The sequence below is a fragment of the Gorilla gorilla genome, chromosome 7 (genome assembly GCF_029281585.2).
Source record: "Gorilla gorilla gorilla isolate KB3781 chromosome 7, NHGRI_mGorGor1-v2.1_pri, whole genome shotgun sequence".
Lineage (NCBI taxonomy): Eukaryota > Metazoa > Chordata > Mammalia > Primates > Hominidae > Gorilla > Gorilla gorilla.
This window is the reverse complement of record NC_073231.2, coordinates 21,985,335-21,995,511: the sequence shown is the minus strand read 5'-3', so window position 1 is coordinate 21,995,511 and position 10,177 is coordinate 21,985,335. Positions and strand designations below refer to the sequence as shown.

Genomic DNA, 10,177 nt, shown 5'->3' with positions numbered 1-10,177 from the left:
TCGGGGAGGGGAGGGGGCGTTCCAGGGGCCTGGGGGCCGAAGCTGGGGGGTAAAGGGGGCGGCAGCGCCGGCGGAGCGGAGGCGGGTCTCACGTGGGCCAGCGCAGAGCCTGCGGAAGGGACGGATGCGGATCTCGTCGCTGTCACCTTGAAAGTGACCGAGGGGCTTGACTGTGGACTCCTTACGCCGCCCACCCGGGCCCGGCGGTCCCAGCCTTCTCGCTGGGCCCATTCTCAGCAGAAGCAAGCGGGGCCGAGAAAGCGGGTGGAATAGGGTTGCTGCAGGTCCCAAAGACCCCTCGTGGCGCCTCGCTACTTTCTGCAGCTCGTTTGCACTTTTTCACGCTCTAGAAAAATCTCATCTTAATTAAGGTGACCTTATTGACTACTCTATAGTGCTTAGTAGACTTAGGTGTTTACTGAGGAACGTTTTTGTTCTTTTTTGAAGACGTACTCCTTTCTACCAAGTTGTTTGTTGATTTTGACTTGGAGTAATTTGGGACTAGGAAGGAAGAGGTTAATTCTTCATTTAGCCTGCGTAGTTACACATACTCTTGTTAAATACTGTTTATTTGAAGTAGTCAGTGTTCTAAGAAAGGAAATCCAGTGTGTTTTGTTTGTTTCATTGAAACCAAAGTCTTAGGCAAAACGGTGCGTGAAAGCTTTCAAGTTTTGCCAGGTGCAGGTGATCGGAAGTCAATCATCACTAAATCACAGCGCTGGGGCTGGAGGGTGGGAGTGGGGGTGTTACCAGTAAATTTCAGGAGGAAGGGAGGCAATGCAGGAGGGAGGGGATTAAAAAAGAGAGTCATTGCTTCCTGGGAACCAGTGACCTCTTTGAGGAGGGTATATACAAGATAACAGTGCATGGACAACTTTAAAAGGAATTGCATAAACGGAATTGCAATTCTGTAGACAGATTGCTTTTTCAGGGATGGTTAAGGCAGGAAATGATACACAACTTAAATTAAAATGGTGATGTCCTGTTAGTACAGTGCTTTACAGTGTAGAAAGTGCTGTTACAGATTTTTTTTTTCATAGGCAATATATTCCATTAGGAAAGCTATACAAAGAAAAGATTAGAACTACATGCTTATCCTTAAAACCAAAGCTAAAAAAACCTTAGAAGTGGAATTTAGTTTAAAATAATATGTAGTTATTTATGTAACTTGCACCACGTTTTTTCACCTGTTCTTTTTAAAATCAGGTTTATGAAGAGAAAATAATTCTTGGTAAATCTGCTTGGTAGAAAATCATGCTTGGAACAAGACCTTTTAATTATGTCAATAAGTCCAGATTACATTTTGGAGTATAATAGGATTATAAGATTCTAGATAATATCTTATATTTTTTGGAAACTAACCTGCAGTTATTACACTCAAGCATTTAAAAAGCCTGTTACTTAATAGCCCTGTTCTGTTAACCCTGTTTGTTTTGATTTCAAAAGTAATCCGTGCTTGCTGTATAAAAATAGGTAGATTGAGAAAAGTGAGTTAAGCAATTTCAGCAAAGATAATCACAGTTAATATTTAAGAAAATACTTGTTAATATATAGAAAAAATTTTTATAGTTATATAGTTTATCTAAATATACTATTGCGTGGAGGTTTTTTCCTGATTAATGTATCATGAAAAATTTTCCATGTCATGAAATCTTCAAAAATCTTAGTGGCTACTTAATATTACATTACATAGATGTATCAAACTAGTTTTCATTTATTTCCACTTACTATTACTAAATATACTTTTGCAACAAATACGTTTTTAAAACTTTATGTGCAGGGTTAATATCCTTAGTGCCCTTGAAATACAGTTGATGGGTGGAAGATCTCCTCATACATATTGACCATTTGCTTTCCAAAAAATGTTTAACCAAATTATGTTCCCACCAGCTCTCTGTGAGAATACTGGTGTTACCGTATTCTTGTCAACATGTAGAATCATCCTTAAAAGGAAAAAAAAAAATTCGTCCCAGCTTTATAGGTGAACAGTGCTTTCTCTATATTTAAACTTCAATTTCTTTGATTACAGATGATTTGAACACCAAAGAAATCTAGTTGTTTTCCATTCTGAAATTTGATGTAGTGCCAGATTTTTCTCCTGGGATATTAGTATTTTTCCATTAATTCATAAGAGCCTTTTATGGATTGATAGTAAATCTTTGCCATTCATATTGCAGATACTTTTCCCATTTTATCTTTGCTTTATATATTTACAGTAGTTTTTTCATACACAAATTTCTTTAATGTTGATAAATCTGTTGACTTTCTCAAAACAGAATTTTTAACACTTCTAAATCGTAGCTTCAGAACTATATGTGACTGTGGTAGAAGATTTAAAAAAAATTTTCCAGCCGGGTGCGGTGGCTCACGCCTCTAATCCCAGCACTTTGGGAGGCCAAGGCGGGCGGATCAGGAGGTCAGGGGTTCAAGACCAGCCTGGGCAACATGGTGAAACCCCGTCTCTACTAAAGATACAAAAAATTAGCCGAGTGTGGTGGCATGGATCTGTAATCTCAGCTATTTGGGACGCTGAGGCAGGAGAATCGCTTGAACCCGGGACCCGGAGGTTGCAGTGAGCCGAGATCACTCCAGTGCACTCCAGCCTGGGCAACAGGGCAAAACTCCATCTTAAAAAAAAAAAAATTCCCCAGATTCTAAATTAGAATCTTTTCAAATTCATTACAAGAACTTCCATATCTTGGGTTAGAGACTGTTGCAAAACTAATTGCATTTGTTGATGAGAAGCCACTGGGCCTGGTATATACTATTAGGAACAACATCCTTTGAAATCAGAGCAGAGAGTTTTAAATCCCAAAGACTGAATGTTTTTCAGATCTGTTATTCGGTGATTATACAAAGTAGGCTCACACTCCATTTATTGTCAATAATCTATTTGTAGTATCATTTTGCCAGATTCTTCTTTTTATAGTCATTATTGTGGTTTCATACGGACTTGTTGATAATGACTATTGTCTTGATGTCCAGACAAATGTACTGCATATGTAGTTAAAAGAATTTCCTGGATTAATTTCCAATACTGCTACTCAGCAAAGTATTTATTTGGGGGGGGGGCAGGGGAACACGTCTTCCTGATATCTCAAAGTTGAGTTCTTTCTCTGTGTTGTGAAAGCTTGAATATACCCTGAAAGGCCTCACTAAAGGAAGTGCGTTCTCCGTCAGAGCCTGAGTCCCTTTTATTCCCCAAGCTTAGAGCGTAAGAGTAAGCGATAGGACCATATTTGAGCCATAAGGATGAAATTGGAGTTCAGGATCTGCGTGCTTAGGGGCACTTAAAAATGGCCTCACAGTTTCTCTGGAGGAAGGCAGGCCCCGGAGGGAGGTGACCACTTAGCAGCGGGTACAGTGGTGACTGTGGCCTCCTGAGAAGGAGGATGAGTGATCCCACCCACAGGAAATGAAGGACTAGATGGGATGGTATGAACTCAGCTAGCTTGAAATCTGGCCCCGAAAAGCCTACTTTGACCAGGGAGTCTCTATACCTGGTTTTGGATGGTCCAGTATAACCAGGAGTTGAGTTTGACTTGTAATTTCTTCTTCTAACTTTTTATTTTATTTTATTTTATTTTATTTTATTTTATTTTATTTTATTTTTTGAGACGGGATATTGCTCTGTCACCCAGGCTGGAATACAGTAGCATGATCATAGCTTACTGCAGCCTTCACGTCCCAGGCTTAAGCTATCCTCCCACCTCAGCCTCCTGAGTATCTGGGACTACAGTCATGTGCCATCATGCCTGGCTAATTTTGGTATTTTTTGTAGAGACAAGGTTTTGCCATGTTGCCCAGGCTGGATTTGAACTGCTGGGCTCAAGCAAATCCTCCCACTTCAGCCTCCCAGAGTGCTAGGATTAGAGGCATGAGCCACCGCCCTCAGCCTAAAAATTTCTTTTGAGATGGAGTCTCACTCTGTGGCCCAGGTTGGAGTGCAGTGGTGCTATCTCAGCTCACTGCAACCCCCCACCTCTCAGGTTCAAGTGATTCTCCTGCCTCAGCCTCCTGAGTGGCTGGGATTACAGGTGTGCGCCACCATGCCTGGCTAATTTTTGTATTTTTAGTGGAGACAGGGTTTCACCATGTTGGCCAAGTTGGTCTCGAATTCCTGACCTCAAGTGATTGCCTACCTCAGCCTCCCAAAGTGCTGGGATTACAAGCGTGAGCCGCTGTGTCTGGCCTAAAAGTCTGGCCTAAAAATTTATTTCTAAACCAAGTTCTGTAGATGATTGCCCTGATGATGGTTATTTATTTATTTTCTTAGAGAAAAATCCCTCAGTAATCTTTGGAATTACTCTTGGATATGGGGCAATTTTCCATGATGACATTAATCATGACTTTTTCTTGCTCACTTGGCCTTAGAAATGGTAAAAGAGACTTCCATTTTGGAGGTGACAGATTTGGGGGCTCTTTGCCATGTGGATACATAAGATAAAACTTCCTTTTCATACCCTAGAAGCAGATTGGCAACTTGTGATTGCTCTGATATATAAATGTTACACAATCAAGGAAGAAAGGGTGGGTTTTCTCAACAAGTTTAGAGTGTGAACAAGGTCGAACTTGGAAGTGCTTCACTTAAGTAAATAGCTTTCAGGTACTTTAGAAGTACGTATTTGCATATAAATCTTGATTACAAAATAACTTTGTTCATTAAAGTTTAGACTTCAAGCTGTATATTGTAAAGTAATAAAAATGTATCTATTCAAAGATAAACTGCATTTAAATCTTGCTAGCAGGCCCCTGTCTAAATTAAGAATGTTCTTGTCTGCACACTGGTTACACATTTTTTCATTCTAACCTAGAAACTTTATTTTCAAACAGTAAAATTAAGTAAAGATAGTCTTAAGGTCACTTAAAGTTTCTGATGAGGGAACATGTTTACTTTTGGAGTGGCATTGATTAGAATCTTTCTGAGCACTGAAAGAAGATGAAGTGCAGGTCCTGAGTGTCTCAGACTAGTTGGGAAGGGCAAAGAGGTTGGAAGGAGGCTGCACCTGGGGAGTGGACTTTGCCCCGAAATTGCGCTGATTTCAGATTTCACTGAGATTGTGTGGAGCGGAAGGGGAGGCTTGACAAGCTCATAGGTTTTCCTTAGACTTTAAGCTCCATACTGAAGAGTAATAAAAATGTATTTATTTAAAAATGAACTGCACTTAAGTCTTGCTAGCAGGCCCATATCTAAAGTAAGAATGTTCTTGGGGCTGGGCGTGGTGGCTCATTGTAATCCCAGCACTTTGGGAGCCCAAGCCGAGCGGATCACTTCAGGTCAGGAGTTCTAGACTACCCTGGCCAACATAGTGAAACCCCATCTCCACTAAAAATACAAAAAATTAGCTAGGTGTGGTGTTGGGCGCCTGTAATCCCAGCTACTCAGGAGGCTGAGGCAGGAGAATTGCTTGAACCCAGGAGGCGGAGGTTGCAGTGAGCTGAGATCGCTCCACTGCCCTCCAGCCTGACCAACAGAGTGAGACTTTGTCTCCAAAAGAAAAACAGAAAAAAAGAATGTTCTTGGGCCTGGCTCAGTGGCTCACATCTGTAATTCCAGCAATTTGGGAGGCCAAGGCAGGTGGATCACCTGAGGTCAGGAGTTTGAGACCAGCTTGGCTAACATGGTGAAACCCGACTCTACTAAAAATACAAAAGTAGCTGGTGTGGTGGTGGGTGCTTATATCCCAGCTACGTGGGAGGCTGAGGCAGGAGAATCACTTGAACCTGGGAGGCGGAGGTTGCAGTGAGCCGAGATCGCATCACTGCCCTCTAGCCTGGGTGACAGAGTGAGACTCTGTCTAAAAAGGAATAAAAAGAATGTTCTTGTATACACATTAGCTACATAAATAAAAGTAAGAAAAACCACACATTTTACCCTCATTCTAACCTAGAAGCTTTATTGCTAGGACACAGTGTGAACTCAGCTAAAGGGAAGAACAGACTAGGAATGGATCAGTCTTTCAGGTAAGATGTATTGGAAGAGGTTTTTAAACCATTAAATGACCTTATTCTTTTAAATGCATAGATGTGTACCTTATAAGTAAATTGTGTCTTAAGCTTGATGCAGAAGAAAAGAAAATTAGTATTTAAATTTGAGGACTAATCAAATATAATTATTCTGATCTTCTACTGTTAACTAAAACATTTAAGGACATTTTGTGTCCTAAAATGACATTGAAAAGGGAATCTTGGGAAAGACTCATACTTATCAGGAGAATAGGAAGAAGAGGCGTAACATACATTCTTGTGTAAATAATGTTTGTGACAGTGTTCATTAAGTCTTGATTGTTGGGTAGTTAGCTTATCTTTTATGCTTTTTGTACACTGGAAACATGGTAATATTTAACTCAGGTGTTATTTACACATAAACCAATCTGGATGAAAAGAATCAATATTTCTTCACCTTATTTCAGATAAGCAGTTCATAGGAGGTGTTCAGCAGTGTTCAGTGACAAATAAGAAATTTATTTTCCTTAATGTTTATTTTGTAGATTTTTGCATGATTGTTAGCTATGAATGATATGGAGTTGAAACTGCATGTCCTCGTAAAACATAGTTCCCTTGGCTAGCTTTACGGAATGAAAATAGAAGCCAGCATAGATATGAGCAGTTTCTGAGATGACATTGAAACATAGACCTACCCCCTTCCCCTGACCTCTGTGTCAAGGTGGTTGAGTCATATTTCCCAGAATTCTGATTAAATCACCTTGCACTGTTAAAATCTTATTTTTTATTATACTGTAAACTGCTACACTGTAATCATTTCGTTGTTAATTAAATTACAGAATTGAACCATATTTGCTTATTACTGTGACCCTAAGCCAATAGGCTTTAATTGAAGTGAGGATTGCAGAAGTCCTCCTTGCTGGTGTGTCAGGATAGGGGAGAAGGATATTGGAGAACGAGAAATGGATTTAAAAGGGCTGAGCCATGCCAGGACCTAGCTACCAAGAAAAATTCACTTGTTGTATTAGATCCCCAGTCTAGGCCCCGCATACAGAACCAAGTCATTTATACATAGCGTATAGTTAGGCTTATATTTTCATGTCAAATGATAAATAAAAAGCATGAGTAAAAATCCTTGCTGTTAGAATATTATGTTTGATTTTTTTTTTTTCTGTTATCTTTTTTTTTTGAGACAGAGTTTTGCTGTTGTTGCCCAGGCTGGAGTGCAGTGGCGTGATCTTGGCTCACTGCAATCTCTGCCTCCTGGGTTAAAGCGATTCTCCTGCCTCAGCTTTCTGAATAGCTGGGATTACAGGCATGCACCACCACGCCCGTCTTCATTTTTTATTTTTAGTAGAGACAGGGTTTCACCATGTTGATCAGGCTGGTCTCGAACTCCTGACCTCAGGTGATCCACCCGCCTTGGCCTCCCAAAGTGCTGGGACTACAGACGTGAGCCACTGTGCCCGGCCTGTGTTTGGTTTTCATCAGCCTCAGCCATTTTTGAGCACTTTCTATGGGCCAAACACTGTGAGGTAGAAGAGAAAAAAAAGAATTTGACCTCTTTTCTTGGAGGAGTCAGAGAAACCCCAATCATTGTGAAAAGTGCAGTTTTGGAAATGTTAGTAAAGTGTTTGTGTTGTTCGAAATATTCTCCCAGGTTGTTAACGTTGGACTTTGCAATAAAAATTCCACCTGCTGACTTGACCAAAGTTTGGTCACATAGGTTGTATTGACATTCTTGGTTATATAAAGCATCCTTATCCTTAATCATGCTTACCCTTTTCCTTCTCACCAAAAGGATTAAGAAGGAAAATACTTAGCACTGCACTCTTTGGCGTCTCTTAATTTCTCTCAATGAGAATCTTTAGTTACCTTTTCCAGTATCTTTTTGCTACATCTTGTAAGCTCCTTAAGGATGGGGTCTAAATCTTCGGATGCTGGGTACATTTTTACTTTTATAATTATTTCTCCCAGATGTGGTCTGGAATAAATCATCTAGAGCTCTGATGGCATGGGAATTTGAAATTCTTTTGTCAGATAGTCACAGCTACTGGAAGGTCTTTTAAACCACAGAGATTAATTTCCTTATTGCTTTTCTGTGCCTTGCTCCTTGCCCTCTCCTCTTGCCCTCACCCCCTCATCCAGTGTTTCATACTCAGCAAGCAGAGGGAAGGTAGTTCACCCTCAGTCTTGTGTCCGACTAAACGGCCATGGCTTTGGGAGCAGAGCATCAGAGCTGGAAGGTGCCAAGTTTCCTGATGCTTCTGAGTTACTATTTTTTTATGAAGAGTCAGTTTCAGAACATCTGGCATACCCATGTGCAAATACATGTACGTAATTGATTCCACTCATGATTTATGACATTCCCTATTCGTGCAGACAATCGCAAGTTGACAGTTTCTTTTGACTAGGGACTTGGGCTGTTTTCTGTTTAGAGAAAAATGTATGTACAACTTAAAGAGGAATTCAGATAACTTTGCAGTCTAGGATTCTTTTTTCTCATTACGTCTAATAAGATTTGTGTTTCAGAGTAGTTTTGCATTTATGTAAAACTTTTCAATAGTTCTCTAGACTTGTTGGTTATTGAACTTGATTTAATGCTGTGAAGAAGTATTTTCTGTTTAAGGGTTAAAAAATTGTTTTGCTTCCAGTTTTTTTTTTTTTTTTTGAGACAGAGTCTTGCTCTGTCACAGGCTGGAGGACAGTGGTGTGATCTCGGCTCACTGCAACCTCCGCCTCCCAGGTTTAAGTGATTCTCATGCCACAGCCTTCTGAGTACCTGGCACTACAGGTATGCGCCACCGCGCCTGGATAATTTTTGTATTTTTGGTAGAGACAGAATTTCCCCATGTTGGCCAGGCTGGTGGCAATCTCCTGGCCTCAGGCGATCTGTCCACCTTGTCCTCCCAAAGTGCTGGGATTACAGGCGTAAGCCACCGTGCCCAGCCTTCTGATGTTGCTTTATAGTGTTTTTGATGGCACCTCTGCAAAGGGATTTACTTACTCTTAATTTGAATTTAAAAGAGTAGGGTCAGTTAATGAAAAGGGAGGTAAGAAAAATCCTACATTTCTGTTTGTATGAGAAAACCTAAACCATTTTATATTGCAGATAAGACTATTTTGTTGGAAAGTTCTGGTTACAGCTTATTAAGCTGAACATTTAAAAATGTATATAACCTTGTAGATATATAATCAAATGAAAACTATTTTCTCCTTATATGGTGTGAGTTGTTTTGATCTTGAATGATTAGCCCTCCATCCTTCAGTGCTAGGGACTGCTTTTCTTCTCTCCTTCCTCCTGTTTTTATTGAATTTGAAATAATAAATAGAGGTATTTCACCATTTAGCTAGATTTTGCCCACCATGACATCCATTATGAAACCCTGGGGACATACTTTATTATAGAATTGGAAAAATGTAATGGGTATCCAGGACATTTGGTGCAGTAATGTCATAGAGAGTGCACAGACTCAACAGGCAAAACTGGGTTCATGTCTGAGATTTTCCTATTAGCCATGTGACCTTGAGTGAAATTTCATTACCTTTGCTCTCCAGTTGGTTCATCAGGACGCTGGAAGGTGGGGGTAGTACCTTGTCTCCTGGGGTTATTCTGACACAGGTGCCAGGTATATAGAAAATGATCAATGGGTGCTAATAACCTTCCTTAGTCTCTAGTTTTAAATTAAATCTTCTGATTCATAGATAGGTGTTTCATTTAATTTCTGCTGCTTAGCCTTGGACGTGTTGCTTGGATCTGCTGGTGCTGTCTGTTGGGAGTTAAATTCTAGGCTCAGGAGGCTGATAACTTTCCCTCTTCCTTAGGAGGAATTGATTTGTAGCAAACATTGGAGATTGTTTATTCTCAGACTCCAGCTTTGTCACCTCTTGTTTTTCTTGAAAGTTTAAGTCTAGTGAGCTGCTGATACTCCGTTTGAACTGTATTTTCAAAAAATCAATGTAGATACTTTTATCTTTGGTAAAGTCTGTAAATTATGTTGCCTATTTGCTATCAGTCAGCACATTCGAAAGACAATTGAGTCATCACTTTGAACTAATCTTGGACTTGTGGATATTATGGTACTAAGGTTCCCTGTTCTGATTTTCCACCTGTAACATAGTCCAGAATATTTGTATTTTAGAGTTTCAATTGTAAAATGTTACTATTAATATACAGTATTTAAATATAAAAGCAATTCTGTATTTTCATTTTTTAAGCATAGTGAAATAT

At 39.9% G+C, this 10,177-nt stretch overlaps 1 protein-coding gene across 6 annotated transcripts in view; it reads left to right on the top strand.

Annotated features, from left to right (window-relative positions):
• Positions 1–10,177, top strand: part of MTUS1 (microtubule associated scaffold protein 1) — a 161,371-nt gene that overhangs the window by 2,847 nt on the left and 148,347 nt on the right. For 2 of the 6 annotated variants that reach the window (XM_055348839.2, XM_055348834.2), the window contains exon 1: positions 52–371. The exons of the other annotated variants lie outside the window; for them this stretch is intronic. The gene's annotated coding sequence lies outside the window, so the exon portion shown is untranslated. Of the gene's footprint in view, positions 1–51; positions 372–10,177 lie in introns of those variants that run through there. 6 annotated transcript variants of the gene reach the window in all.